The 16402-nt window shown below is 41.2% G+C and overlaps 1 protein-coding gene across 1 annotated transcript in view; it reads left to right on the forward strand.

The window, feature by feature from the left end:
• Positions 1 to 322: 322 nt before the first annotated feature.
• MBIP (MAP3K12 binding inhibitory protein 1) overlaps positions 323 to 16402 on the forward strand; it is a 412911-nt gene continuing 396831 nt past the window's right edge. Inside the window, exon 1 of the mRNA XM_053697736.1 lies at positions 323 to 343. The gene's annotated coding sequence lies outside the window, so the exon portion shown is untranslated. The remainder of the gene's footprint in view (positions 344 to 16402) is intronic.

Below are 16402 nucleotides of genomic sequence, written 5' to 3' on the forward strand. Positions count from 1 at the left end.
GACAATGTGCAAGATAATTATTACTGGGCACCTCTCTTAGGGCTAGATTACAAGATGAGAGCAATCATTTGTGCAAGAAGCACAAACATGATCGCAAGTTTGAAAAGTGTTCATACTATTGGCTGATTTGAATTAGAATGCAGAAATCAACCAATAGAAATGCAAGGGAACCTCTATATAAGGGGGAACCTTGCATTCAATCTTCAGTGTGCTGCAGTGACAGCATGAAGATGGATCGGGTCCAAAAAAAAAAGAAGAGGACAGCACCAGATGACCAACGCTTTGGATGAAGACTGAAGAGGAGTGCTGTCATCGAACTGCCTAAGGAGCTGAATTCAAGTTGGTGAGTACAAACTTTTGGGGCGCGATCCGATATAGGTCATAGTTTTCGGCCCAAGCGAGAGAACCTGCGCCGCCCGTAATTTCACCTCACAACTCGACCTATCCAATATACTGCCCGTCAGATGCTAAACTGGCGTAAGTAGGAAAAACCGGCGATCAACTAAAATGTGCGCAAATACACATTTTAGTCGTCGCAAGTACTTACGCCAGTATTTTGTTCACGTAAAGTCTCAATAAAGTGTAGTTTTATGCAAATTAGGCTACAAATTGTAAAAAACAACGGCCAGTTCTAAAAGATGCAACACGTAATTACGCCATTCAAAATTCATACATAAACCCATTCGCAGCGGCCATTTTCTTTAGTGTGTTTGGTTGGTTCTTGGAGCTACAGCACACTACGGTGAGTAGAGATTAGTGGTAAGAGCAGTGAGAGAGGAGCATTTCATTCAGTTAGTTAGGTCGGATTTTTGGATTGTTAAGCCTGTACATTTAGTAACACATTTTTTTACAGATTGCACACATTTTGCATACACACATATACAAAATACACAACACTTTTTTTTTCTAACACCTCACACATTTTATTTATATTTTACAGTGTGATAGGCTGAGTGTTTGGTTGTGATTGTGTGTGATTGAAGTGGGAGTGAGTGTGAGTGTGTGTAGTTTGAGGAGGACAGGGAGAGCTAGGGTGGGGGGGGAGGGAAGGGGAGTTGCAGGGAGAGGATTATGGACAGGAGGAGCAGCAGGGTCCCCGTCAGGGAGTGAGTGGAGTGGGGAGAGGGAGAGTTAGAAGGGAGGATGGGAGTGGGGCTGCCCCAAGGCCAGGCACACTAAGAAGAGGGATAGAGGGTGGACATGGGGATAGAAGGGGGGAGGAGGGAGAGGATAGGGAGGAACCCACACCAGGGACATCCCAGGGAGGGAGCCAGGCGGCCCAGGACGAGGAGCGCATGAGGTGCCCCAACTTCTCTTTTGCTGAAAACCTTGCGCTAGTCCAGGCCGTCATGGAGAACCACACTGCCCTCTTTGCCCGAAGGTGTAAAGATGCATGGCTGAGGGTCGAGGAGGCAGCCAACAGCGTGGCCTAGCAGAGGAGGAATGTGGATGGCTCAAGAAAAGGCGGAATGACTGCAAGAGGCGGGTGAAGGAGAAAATGGGCCAAGAAGCCATACACCAGAGGGGAACAGGCGGTGGTCCTCCCCTGGAGGCGGAATATAATGAGTGGCAGGAGATCATTTGCAGGTCCCTGAGCGTCACAGCAGTCCATGGACTTCCAGGGGCTTGTGACTCAGGGACTGAAACATCAGCACAGCATGCTGGTGAGTAACATCCCACACACCAGTATTATATGTATTTGAGATATAACATCCTTTAATGTCACACATTCATGTACACAATAAGGAGCATGGTATTTGGCCTACTAACAAAAACATCTACAATTATATTTCACATTAAAGGGACATTAAACCAACGCTTTTTATGTCATTATTCAGATAGAGAATACAGTTTTAAACAACATCCCAATTTACTTCTATTATCTAATTTGCTTCATTATTTTGATATTCTTTGTTTATTAAATATCAATGCACATGAGGCATTGATGTGCAGCCACCAATCAGCAGCTTCTGAGCCTATCTAGATATGCTTTTCAGCTAAGAATATCAAGAGAATGAAGCAAATTAGGTAATGGAAGTAAATTAGAAAGTTCTTTAAAATTGCATGCTCTAGCTGAATCATGAAAGAATAAAAATGGGTTTAATGTCCATTTAATGCTACTTAACACATTGAAATTCATGATATGAGGTGGAATAGTTAAATACTAACATGTCTCGGAGTAACACAGGCCACATGTAGAGTTTTCAGTAAATGGACACTATAGCCATCGCAATACGTTTAGCTCAAGAAAACACGTTATGTGCCTACATCAGGCTAAAGGAAATTGTGTGACCATAGTGTCACTTAAAGAACACATTTTATCTATCACTGACATGTACACATAACTATTGTATGAAACACATACATGTATACTTTGCATATTAAAATCCCTCATATCACAAATCACAATGTGCACATGCATGTTATAGAGTTTGACATGAGAATGAGTATAGGCCCTAGCATGTATCAATGTACATTGTATGCCCACATGGATATATATATGATTGTACTAATACCTCTCATCATTTGACTCCTCCACAGAACCTCCTGTCACCAGGGTGCAAACGGGCATGCATCCACCGCAACCACCAGGCCAGAGAATGCCTCTACCACAACCACCAGGCCAGAGAATCCCTCAAAAGCATGCTCCCAGGCATGAGGTTGGTTGGATTGCCTCTGTTGAGGACCCATACGTCATGCCACCAAGTTTTGAAGAGGAGCCTTGGCAGGAGCCCTGACCGGAGGACTATTCTTTTGGTTATGAGGGGCAGCCAAGGCATCCCCAAAGGGTAGATGTCTTTACCCCCCCTCCCAATATCAGGCCAGTCAGGACTTTTACCAACAGGACATACAGACTGGACAGGCTGAGTGGTCGCACACCAGTCATCAATGGGACTACCAGTCCACCCGGAGAGCTCCATCATCCGCTTCCCTTGGAAGAGCTCCAGCATATGAAAAGGAGCATATAGCTGTGGTAGTTCCTCCTGCAGCACCAGCTGTCATTGTTCCTCCTGAAGCACCAGCTGTCATTGTTCCTCCTGAAGCACCAGCTGTCATTGTTCCTCCTGAAGCAACAGCTGTCATTGTTCCTCCTGAAGCACCAGCTGTCATTGTTCCTCCTGAAGCACCAGCTGTCATTGTTCCTCCTGAAGAACCAGCTGTCATTGTTCCTCCTGAAGCACCAGCTGTCATTGTTCCTCCTGAAGCAACACCTGTCATAGTTCCAGATGCAACAGCAGCTAGAGGTGAACCTGCGCCTATAATCCCTGCTGGTGAACAGCCTGTAGGTCCTCTGACTTCTGCCCTGGGTGACGAATACATTGCCCTTCAGTGGAGGCTCACAGCAGCCTGCGAGAGAATGCAGAGAGACCAACGTAGGTTTTACAGGAGCCAACAGACTTTACTCCAGCGTTCCATTGAGCTGCAACGGGACATGGCAGCATCGTTAAGTGGTATAGTCCAGAACCAATCTCAGATGATGAGAGTAATTTCAGATATGCAGATGCAAACTGACAACAGATGGCGGGAACAAAACCAACTGTTGGGTGTGTTGGTGGAGCATTTCACACACCAGCAGGACATTGCCTCCAGCCACTCATCTGTGGCCAGCACTCCTGCAGAATCCTCTGAATCCACACAACCCAGGAGACCCAGGAGAGCCACTCCAGGCACCTCAGCCCCCTCATCTAAGAAGCCTAAAAAAAAAAATATTGTTATATTTCAGCCTAAATCTTGTCCTCTGTTATTTACCATATAATTGTCATCCACATCCATGTGAGGGGTGTTTTAGTACACTAATATTTTTGAAAAATATAATAAGGCCTGTGTGGAAATGGCCCAAAAAAGGTAATATCATCATGGTTATTACATATTCATGTTCTCTAAACCACATCACATAGTTGTGTATGAAGGGTACATATAGTGATATTCACTTTTAAGATGTAAATCAAGGTTTCTCACATCCAATAGAAATTGACCCATGTGCAGGGATAGGCACGAGCCAAGGCTGTGGCGGACATTTTCTAAGGTAAAGACTTTTAGTGAAGGACACCTTGCCTATCCCTGCACATGGGTATATATATCTAAATAATAATGTTTTTACAGAAGGTGTTAACATAAGGTATAAACATCCATTTTCATTCCTCAAAATGATAGTCAATAAATCATAGTGACCAAAACATGAATTAAACTAATGATATATTCTTAGTAATTAGGGTGGTTAAGGGAATGGGGGTGTAATGTAGTAGTTTCACTTACATGCAGTGGAAATCCGCAGTATGTAATTCAATGACCAGCTGCAGCAGGGGCAGCACCATCACCATGGACCTCAGCAGCAACTACAGAATCAGCATGTGTAGACGGAACAACAGGGGATTGTAGGGCTTCCAGCACCCCTTGTGCCCCATGATGACCCCTTGTGCCCCATGATGCACCCCTTGTGCCCCATGACGACCCCTTGTGCCCCATGATGACCCCTTGTGCCCAATGATGCACCCCTTTGTGATTGGTTTGACACACTTGCAGGGGCAGGAATAATAAATGCTTTGAAGAGGTTAACTATTTGTGATCAAGCTGCTGATATGTATGTTGTTAAGCATGCATTTGTTAGGCCTTCAGAGAGTTACGTTGGTTTCTAAGTCAATGCAAGGGTTGCTGCGCCTTCAATTTGTGGCGAGATGAGAATGGAGTAGATTTTCAGAAATCTGCGCGCGTAAGTCCTTATGCCGTATATTGGATACCAAACTGCGCGTGTTTTGTATGTCAGTCTATGGGCCAAAAAACGACGGGCAAAGGCAGAAATATACGCGCGTAACTTCTAAGTTACGCCGTATATAGGATACCAAACCTGTGCAAAATTTGGCGTCGCCGTCTTCTGCGGGCGACGTTTTATATCGGATCGAGGCCTTGGGGTTTAGCCATAATGTTTTTTGAGAGGGGGGGGGGGGGTAGTTTTAGTATAGGTTTTCTTTTTCAATATTTTTTATTACATTTTGTACATTTTACAAAATAAAAATAAATCAGTTGCACTGGTACAAAATAAGAGCAATAATAATGTTCTTAAAACATCATGTGCTGTTGAATGAGCATTTTTACTCTTATAATAAAAATGGAAGAAAAAATACCTTGCTCTTATGAAGACAAAATACAGTTTAAAAATAAACACATTATTATAAGGTACATGACATTTTTGTCATTCACAGATTTAAAAAAAAAGAAAAAAGAAACAAAGACTCTAATACAAGTAAACAAGTCAGTTTCCCAGCGCTACTCAATGCAGAAGTAGAGAATTTGTAAAGAAAAAAATAAATATTAGGTATAGAAAATAATAGAAAGAGGAAAAGATTGAAGACAGTGTCGCCTGCGGGCACACACACACACACGCACACACGCACACACACACGCACACACACACACGCACACACACGCACACACACACGCACACACACACACACACGCACACACACACACACAGACACACACACGCACACACACACGCACACACGCACACACACACGCACACACACACACGCACACACACGCACACACACACGCACACACACACACACGCACACACACACAGACACACACGCACACACACACACACGCACGCACACACAGACACACACGCACGCACACATACACACACACACATATATTTATTAAAAAAAATGAGATTCAAAATTGATTTAAAGGGATAGGAAACCCAAAGTGTTTCTTTCGTGATTCAAATAGAGCATGTGATTACTTCAGGGCAATGCCTGATAAATACTCTTTTCAGAGCAATTTTTAGAGTAAGTTTTTTAAAGAGAGTTTTTTTTTGGCGGGGTTACTTTGGTTTTAGTATAAGGGTTTTTGAGGACTGTGATTACTTTTTTGAGGACTGGGATTACTTCCACAGGGGCCCATTTATCAAGTTCTGTATGGAGCTTGAGGGCCCGTGTTTCTGGCGAGCCTTTGGGCTCGCCAGAAACACCAGTTATGAAGCAGCGGTCTAGAGATCGCTGCTCCATAACCTGTCCGCCTGCTCCATAACCTGTCCGCCTGCTCTGAGGACAGACATCGCCGCAATTGACACCCCCTGCTAGCAGCCGATTGGCCGCGAATCTGCAGGGGGCGGCATTGCACCAGCAGTTCACAAGAGCTGCTGGTGCAATGCTGAATGCGGATAGCGTATTGCTCTCCGCATTCAGCGAGGTCTGTTGGACATGATCCGCAATGTCAGATCATGTCCGACAGGCCTTTCATAAATAGGCCCCACAGTGTAATAATGGTGAGAATTTTTTTAAGGGGACTTATTGTGAGGGGGGTGTACGCATGAGCATAGATATTATTATTTTTTAACATTGCTGCTCCATTGAATTCAAAGGGGTGAATATGGTATCACAAACATGTTATCCTCTGGTTAAAGTTTTGCATGCACCGGGTTTCACGTGAGCGCAAAATTTTTACTTTCAACTTTTAATACCAGCGTTACCCAGTTCTCAAAAAATTAACTTCTTGTTATACTTACACTACTTGTAATCTAGCCTTAATGTTAATGTCAGAAATGCCCATTTAAGGCACTTTGCAAAATATAGGTCAATTAAGTTTTGCGGTATGGTGCGGTGCAGCTATACCGCTGAAAAATTAGCGATTGCGTGTGGAATGGCAGGTCTCCCGTATTACAAGTTGTGGTGGTACAGTTATACCATAAGCATTTTAACCTGTAATGCAACTCTCCATTTCCATAGCGCCCTATTACAGGTTGTGCGGTCCTGCTAAAATACTTGTGTTATAGCCTATACCGCCGTGATCCATACCGCAATTTGAGAGCAGTAGTTATGGATTTTGCAAAACAAAAATGTTTCACAAAACTCATAACTAAAATGTTACAAAGTACACTAACACCCATAAACTACCTATTAACCCCTAAACCGCCACCCCCCAGCATAGCAAATACTTTATTAAACTTATTAACCCTTAATCCACCGCCCCCCCAAATCGCAACTACTATAATAAACCTATTAACCCCTAAACTGCCAGCCCCCACATTGCTACTATTATAATAAACCTATTAACCCCTAAACTGCCAGCCCCCCATATCGCAAAACACAATTAAACTATTAACCCCTAAACCTAATACCCCCCTAATTTTAAATTGAATTTACAATATAACTATCTTTAAATAAATAAAAACTTACCTGTGAAATAAAAAAAACCTAAGTTTAAACTATAAAGTAACCTAACATACACCTAGATTACGAGTTTTGCGTTAACAGTGGTGCGGTGCTAACGAGCAGTTTAAGCTCACCGCTCACTTGCAGACAGCGCTGGTATTACTGGTTTTTAGAAACCCAGCGTTAACCGTAAAAAAGTTAGTGAAGAGCAAAATTTAGCTCCATATCTCACCTCAATACCAGCGCTGCTTACGTTAGCGGTGAGCTGGCTAAACGTGCTCATGCACGATTTCCCCATAGGAATCAATGGGGGAGAGCCGGCTGAAAAAAACCTAACACCTGCAAAAAAAGCAGCGCAAAGCTCCTAACGCAGCCCCATTGATTCCTATGGGGAAATACTTTTTTTTTTTTTTTTTTTATATTTTTTATTGAAGTTTCAACAGACAATGAGATATATATTACAACAACAATTGCCCGTGCATCAGTTTGACATCTAAATATAACATACAGTGACATGACATAAGGGTTATCCATGTGGTTAGTGAGGGAGTATCTGTTCCAGGCAGCTAATTGAGTCAAGAGTTTTAGGACTTGCGAAAAATAATCATAACAGTATGAATAGTGAAAGGTTGGCCAGAACCAATAGAACCCATGCTATGTCTGGAAAGGTGTCAGTTTTAAGTTCGGACAGGTTATGATAAGACTTCATTTTATATTTTAGTGATAGGGATCTAATCTCTGCCCCTATAGAATGAATAAAGTGGAAATTCCTGTCTTGATGTGGGGAGTTAGAATTGAGAATGACCACGAGAAGGTCAGGGTGAACATGAAAGAAGAGGGGTTACAGTGGGCGAGAGCCAATTGTGGGAGGGGAGGGGAGGGGGAGGAAAAAGCAGGGAGGGCGGAGCCTACTGTGATGGGGTAACAGGATAAGAATATTTATGGGACTATGTGAGCTATCAATGTACAAAAGGTAATGACCAGAATGGGGACCTGCGGGGAGCATTTTGTAAGTAATGTGAGTCTAAAAGGTTTAGATAGAAGTAACAATGATGGCTGAGGTGTGGGGGTGGGGTCAGAACTTTCTGTTTGGACCTTAGTGGGGGGTATGTAGTAAGAGAAGGGTAAATGACATAGAGTTTAGGCAGTTGCGAAGTATTTCTTATCCAAAGGCAATACTACAGAAGTAAACAGGCAGATTGTCATTATCTATAGTGGTCAGGACAAGCTCCCTCAGTGTACAGTGTCCTCCAACTATATGTAAGATGGAAATAGCTATACGTAACAATTACCATTCTGCCTGCAGTTTACAGAGGAAGCCTCTATGACATATGTAGGAACCTTAACAGCCATCTGATTTACATACAAAGAGTAATAAAGGGATGTAATCGCATGGCTGCAGACTTGATTATCCCTAGATAAACAGCAGGTACATTTTATGCGTGACATTTCTACAAATATGTCTAACATTCTCCCACAAAACCCCAGCAGGAAAAAAAACAATAAAGAAGATAAAATACTACAATGTCAAAAAGTGAAATAACCAGGATCACAGAACTATTTATCACTTGGGAATACCGCAAATGGGCACTAGGTATAGTGAAAGCTTTAATCACCCAATGCCCATCTTATGGCACAGCCTTGCTTGGGGATCATGAAGGGCACTACTAGCCTGTATGATATCCTCTGCATTATGTCTCCGGACCATTGAGTACTCTAGATCGTGATCCAGGGGGAAGTCCAAGCACATGATTTCCCTGATATTTCTTCTGTGAGCCAAACCGGGTAATGGTGACGCTGGGTACAGTTGAGAGAGACAGTGTGACACATTCACCATACAGTCTGACCACTTATACAAGCGGTAAAGTCCATTCATAGTGAGGGTCTCGATAGTTACTGGAGGGGTGAACGGGCAGGTGTCTATCAGCCAGTCGGAATTAAGGTAGAAAAAATCCTATTGGCTGATGCAATCAGCCAATAGGATTGAAGTTCAATCCTATTGGCTGATCCAATTGCATCAGCCAATAGGATTTTTTCTACCTTAATTCAGATTGGCTGATAGAATTCTATCAGCCAATCAGAATCTAAGGGATGCCATCTTGGATGACGTCACTTAAAGGTACCTTCATTCAGCTTTAGTCGTCGGATAAAGAGGATGCTCCGCGTCAGATGTCTAGAAGATGGACCCGCTCCTAGTCGGATGGATGAAGATAGAAGATGCCGTCTGGATGAAGACTTCTGCCTGTCTGGAGGACCACTTCGCCCGGCTTGGATGAAGACTTCTCCCGGCTTCGTTGAGGACTTCGGCCCGGCTTGGATGAAGACGTCTCCCGGTAAGTTGATCTTCAGGGGGGTAGTGTTAGGTTTTTTTAAGGGTGTATTGGGTGGGGGGGGGGTTTAGGTTAGGGTTTGGGCAGCAAAATAGCTAACTTCCCTTTTAAGGGCAATGCCCATCCAAATGCCCTTTTCAGGGCAATGGGGAGCTTAGGTTTTTTTAGATAGTATTTTATTTGGGGGGTTGGTTGCTTGGGTGGTGGGTTTTACTGTTGGGGGGTTGTTTGTATTTTTTTTTACAGGTAAAAGAGCTGATTACTTTGGGGCAATGCCCCGCAAAAGGCCCTTTTAAGGGCTATTGGTAGTTTAGTTTAGGCTAGGTTTTTTTTTTATTTTGGGGGGGGCTTTTTTATTTTAATAGGGCTATTAGATTATGTGTAATTAGTTTAAATATCTGTAATTTGTTTATTATTTTTTGTAATTTAGTGTTAGTTTTTTTGTACTTTAGCTAATTTAATTTAATTTAGGTAATTGTATTCAATTTAGTTAATTTATTTAATTATATTGTAGTGTTAGGTGTTATTGTAACTTAGGTTAGGTTTTATTTTACAGGTTCTTTTGTATTTATTTTAGCTAGGTAGTTATTAAATAGTTAATAACTATTTAATAACTATTCTACCTAGTTAAAATAAATACAAATTTGCCTGTAAAATAAAAATAAAACCTAAGCTAGCTACAATGTAACTATTAGTTATATTGCAGCAAGCTTAGGGTTTATTTTATAGGTAAGTATTTAGTTTTAAAAAGGAATAATTTAGGTAATGATAGTAGTTTGTTTTTTTAATCTCTTTTTATCATGATACTGTACATAGAGTCATATAAGAAAAGAAACATATGTATACAGTCATATCACAATCAATTACCATACAACAAGGGGTAACCTTATAATAATTCATTTCTAACAAAATTCAACTAAGACCTTCAACCTATGGCAATGTCTCTATCCTTCAAAAAAAATCATCACTTATCTACTGTGAAAAGTCCATTTACTCTTAGTATCTGAATTGGGACTTTTTTTAATATATACACACCACATGTCGTAAGACAAAACAAAACCGAACAAAACAAAACAAGACACAGCATAAAACAGAAATAGACACCACTGAGAAGAAAAAAAACAAAAAACCCACAAGTTGAAAAATTGGGTCTCTCTAGCTGTCAACTATCTCCTCCTAGTACCAAGTATATATTGTATAAAACTCCCACGTTCTATAATTCTTCTGCAAACAAGAATCCTGATTCTCGCAGGGGCTTCAAATCTCTACTTGTAGCTCTGTTGGTTGTAATCTGATAATTTTGACCCATTTTATATAAAAGTTTCTAGCATGTTTTTCCTTATTAGGCTCTAAGTTCATTTGCTCTATGATTAATTGATCAATCATTTTTTGACCAAATTCAGCTATCGTTGGGTACTTTTTAGCTTTCCAATGTCGGAAAATTAACATCTGGGCAATTTGTATAGCTGTAATGATTAATGCATACTCTTCCTTTACAAAATACTTATCAAGCCTAAAGAAGATGATACTCGCAGGTGTAAAAAGCACTGGTTGGCTTACAAACCTATTTAGCCAAAATGCTATATTTTCCCATAGCTGATGTATCTTCGGGCAATACCATAAACAGTGGAGTATGTCAGCCTGCGGGGCGTAACAATGAAAACAGTTCCCTTTACATTTCTTATCCCATTTGGCTAAGCGGACAGGGTTAATATATGCAAAATTTATCAGATAGCTGTGCGATTCTTTCCAAGAGATAAATTTGTAACCAACCACATCTATGCTCTGTTTAATGTTCTGGGCTGATAACTCTGGGAATAATTTTAGCCACCTGATATTAAGAGATTCTAAAGCCTAGATTTAGAGTTCGGCGTTAGACGTGAAAACCAGCGTTAGAGGCTCCTAACGCTGGTTTTAGGCTACCGCCGGTATTTGGAGTCACTCAAAATAGGGTCTAACGCTCACTTTTCAGCCGCGACTTTTCCATACCGCAGATCCCCTTACGTCAATTGCGTATCCTATCTTTTCAATGGGATCTTCCTAACGCCGGTATTTAGAGTCGTTTCTGAAGTGAGCGTTAGAGCTCTAACGACAAAACTCCAGCTGCAGGAAAAAAGCAGGAGTTAAGAGCTTTCTGGGCTAACGCCGGTTCATAAAGCTCTTAACTACTGTACCCTAAAGTACACTAACACCCATAAACTACCTATGCACCCCTAAACTGAGGTCCCCCCACATCGCCGCAACTCGATTAAATTTTTTTAACCCCTAATCTGCCGACCGCCACCTACGTTATACTTATGTACCCCTAATCTGCTGCCCCTAACCCCGCCGACCCCTGTATTATATTTATTAACCCCTAACCTGCCCCCCACAACGTCGCCGCAAGCTACTTACAATAATTAACCCCTAATCTGCCGACCGCAAAGCGCCGCCACCTACGTTATCCTTATGTACCCCTAATCTGCTGCCCCTAACACCGCCGACCCCTATATTATATTTATTAACCCCTAATCTGCCCCCCTCAACGTCGCCGACACCTGCCTACACTTATTAACCCCTAATCTGCCGAGCGGACCTGAGCGCTACTATAATAAAGTTATTAACCCCTAATCCGCCTCACTAACCCTATTATAAATAGTATTAACCCCTAATCTGACCTCCCTAACATCGCCGACACCTAACTTAAATTATTAACCCCTAATCTGACGACCGGAGCTCATCGCTACTATATTAAATGGATTAACCCCTAAAGCTAAGTCTAACCCTAACACTAACACCCCCCTAAGTTAAATATAATTTAAATCTAACGAAATTAATTAACTCTTATTAAATAAAATATTCCTATTTAAAGCTAAATACTTACCTGTAAAATTAATCCTAATATAGCTACAATATAAATTATAATTACATTGTAGCTATTTTCGGATTAATATTTATTTTACAGGACATTTTGTAATTATTTTTAACCAGGTACAATAGCTATTAAATAGTTAAGAACTATTTAATAGTTACCTAGTTAAAATAATAACAAAATTACCTGTAAAATAAGTCCTAACCTAAGTTATAATTAAACCTAACACTACCCTATCAATAAATTAATTAAATAAAATACCTACAATTACCTACAATAAAACCTAACACTACACTATCAATAAATAAATTAAATACAATTTCTACAAATAACTACAATTACATAAACTAACTAAAGTACAAAAAATAAAAAAGAACTAAGTTACAAAAAATAAAAAAATATTTACAAACATAAGAAAAATATTACAACAATTTTAAACTAATTACACCTACTCTAAGCCCCCTAATAAAATAACAAAGACCCCCAAAATAAAAAAATTCCCTACCCTATTCTAAATTAATACATTTAAAAGCTCTTTTACCTTACCAGCCCTGAACAGGGCCCTTTGCGGGGCATGCCCCAAGAAAATCAGCTCTTTTGCCTGTAAAAAAAAACATACAATACCCCCCCCAACATTACAACCCACCACCCACATACCCCTAATCTAACCCAAACCTCCCTTAAATAAACCTAACACTAAGCCCCTGAAGATCTTCCTACCTTGTCTTCACCTCAACAGGTATCACCGATCTGTCCTGGCATCCGGTGCTGAAGAGGTCCAGAAGAGGCTCCAAAGTCTTCCTCCTATCCGGCAAGAAGAGGACATCCGGACCGGCAAACATCTTCATCCAAGCGGCATCTTCGATCTTCTTCCATCCGGTGTGGAGCGGGTCCATGTTGAAGCAGCCGACGCGGATCCATCCTCTTCTTCCGGCGTCTCCCGACGAATGACGGTTCCTTTAAGGGACGTCATCCAAGATGGCGTCCCTCGAATTCCTATTGGCTGATAGGATTCTATCAGCCAATCGGAATTAAGGTAGGAATATTCTGATTGGCTGATGGAATCAGCCAATCAGAATCAAGTTCAATCCGATTGGCTGATCCAATCAGCTAATCAGATAGAGCTCGCATTCTATTGGCTGATCGGAACAGCCAGTAGAATGCAAGCTCAATCTGTTTGGCTGATTGGATCAGCCAATCGGATTGAACTTGATTCTGATTGGCTGATTCCATCAGCCAATCAGAATATTCCTACCTTAATTCCGATTGGCTGATAGAATCCTATCAGCCAATCGGAATTCGAGGGACGCCATCTTGGATGACGTCCCTTAAAGGAACCGTCATTCGTCGGGAGACGCCGGAAGAAGAGGATGGATCCGCGTCGGCTGCTTCAACATGGACCCGCTCCGCACCGGATGGAAGAAGATCGAAGATGCCGCTTGGATGAAGATGTTTGCCGGTCCGGATGTCCTCTTCTTGCCGGATAGGAGGAAGACTTTGGAGCCTCTTCTGGACCTCTTCAGCACCGGATGCCAGGACAGATCGGTGATACCTGTTGAGGTGAAGACAAGGTAGGAAGATCTTCAGGGGCTTAGTGTTAGGTTTATTTAAGGGGGGTTTGGGTTAGATTAGGGGTATGTGGGTGGTGGGTTGTAATGTTGGGGGGGGGGTATTGTATGTTTTTTTTTTACAGGCAAAAGAACTGATTTTCTTGGGGCATGCCCCGCAAAGGGCCCTGTTCAGGGCTGGTAAGGTAAAAGAGCTTTTAAATTTATTAATTTAGAATAGGGTAGGGAATTTTTTTATTTTGGGGGTCTTTGTTATTTTATTAGGGGGCTTAGAGTAGGTGTAATTAGTTTAAAATTGTTGTAATATTTTTCTTATGTTTGTAAATATTTTTTTATTTTTTGTAACTTAGTTCTTTTTTATTTTTTGTACTTTAGTTAGTTTATGTAATTGTAGTTATTTGTAGAAATTGTATTTAATTTATTTATTGATAGTGTAGTGTTAGGTTTTATTGTAGGTAATTGTAGGTATTTTATTTAATTAATTTATTGATAGGGTAGTGTTAGGTTTAATTATAACTTAGGTTAGGACTTATTTTACAGGTAATTTTGTTATTGTTTTAACTAGGTAACTATTAAATAGTTCTTAACTATTTAATAGCTATTGTACCTGGTTAAAATAATTTCAAAGTTGCCTGTAAAATAAATATTAATCCTAAAATAGCTATAATATAATTATAATTTAAATTGTAGCTATATTAGGATTTATTTTACAGGTAAGTATTTAGCTTTAAATAGGAATAATTTATTTAATAAGAGTTAATTAATTTCGTTAGATGTAAATTATATTTAAGTTAGGGCGGTGTTAGTGTTAGGGTTAGACTTAGCTTTAGGGGTTAATCCATTTATTATAGTAGCGATGAGCTCCGGTCGTCAGATTAGGGGTTAATAATTGAAGTTAGGTGTCGGCGATGTTAGGGAGGGCAGATTAGGGGTTAATACTATTTATGATAGGGTTAGTGAGGCGGATTAGGGGTTAATAACTTTATTATAGTAGCGCTCAGGTCCGCTCGGCAGATTAGGGGTTAATAAGTGTAGGCAGGTGTCGGCGACGTTGAGGGGGGCAGATTAGGGGTTAATAAATATAATATAGGGGTCGGCGGTGTTAGGGGCAGCAGATTAGGGGTACATAGGGATAATGTAAGTTGCGGCGGTTTACGGAGCGGAAGATTAGGGGTTAATAATATAATGCAGGGGTCAGCGATAGCGGGGGCGGCAGATTAGGGGTTAATAAGTGTAAGGGTAGGGGTGTTTAGACTCGGGGTACATGTTAGAGTGTTAGGTGCAGACGTAGGAAGTGTTTCCCCATAGGAAACAATGGGGCTGCGTTAGGAGCTGAACGCTGCTTTTTTGCAGGTGTTAGGTTTTTTTTCAGCTCAAACAGCCCCATTGTTTCCTATGGGAGAATCGTGCACGAGCACGTTTTTGAGGCTGGCCGCGTCCGTAAGCAACTCTGGTATCGAGAGTTGCATTTGCGGTAAAAATGCTCTACGCTCCTTTTTTGGAGCCTAACGCAGCATTTTTTTGGACTCTCGATACCAGAGTTAATTTTATGGTGCGGCCAGAAAAAAGCCTGCGTAGCGTTAACAGCCCATCTACCGCCAAACTCCAAATCTAGGCCTTAGTGTATATTACCAACATTTTTCATTATCATTCTATACCAAATTGATATAGAGTGATAACCTGCCAGGTATATCTGGATCCCACTTCCTATTATCCCCAGCTGGGAGTTACAAGAGAAATTTTGTAATGTATGCTTGTAAAATTGTCCTGCAGGAATGCAAAAAAATGTTGCTTTGGTATATCAAATTCTTCTTTTATCTGTACAAAGGATTTAAATATCCCAGTCTCTTTCTCAATTAGTTGCCCCAAATATTCTATGCCCACCCTTTTCCAAATATGAAAAATACCATAACTTAATCCTGGCGAAAACTCTGGATGTCCCAGGATGGGGAGAAATTTGGAAAATCTAAAATTTATCTTGAGTTCTGAGCAAAATTTCTGCCAAACTTTAACCACGTTACTTATGATCTTAATATTTAGTACCAATGATGGCAGTCTATCCATAGGAGTGTGTAGAATAGCTTTTAAGGTAAAAGACTTTATCAGACTACCCTCTATATACAGGACCGTCTTTAACACAGGGCAAAAGGGGCAGCTGCCCTGGGCCCAGTCTTTGTTGAGGGGCCCTATAGTCCTAAAAAAAAGTTAAGTTCATGCCAGACTGCTGATGTCATGTAACATGGGGGGGGGACACAGTCAGTCCTAATATTGTCACAGTCAAACGTTCTCTGCTTATATTTATTTGTGAGAAAAGGTGCCAGACCGTGCCAAAGTCATGTGACATTCCAAGCTAGTGCCATTTTAGATGTGCACTGTGCAGGACTGGATGCTAAGCCCTAACTAGGCATCCAGTCAATCCCACTGCATCAGAAAAGGTCCTGCTGGGGTTACCACTGTTACCAGGTAACTGCTCTGGTGGTGGGGATTGTTTCTGGG

Source organism: Bombina bombina, chromosome 1 (genome assembly GCF_027579735.1).
Source record: "Bombina bombina isolate aBomBom1 chromosome 1, aBomBom1.pri, whole genome shotgun sequence".
NCBI lineage: Eukaryota > Metazoa > Chordata > Amphibia > Anura > Bombinatoridae > Bombina > Bombina bombina.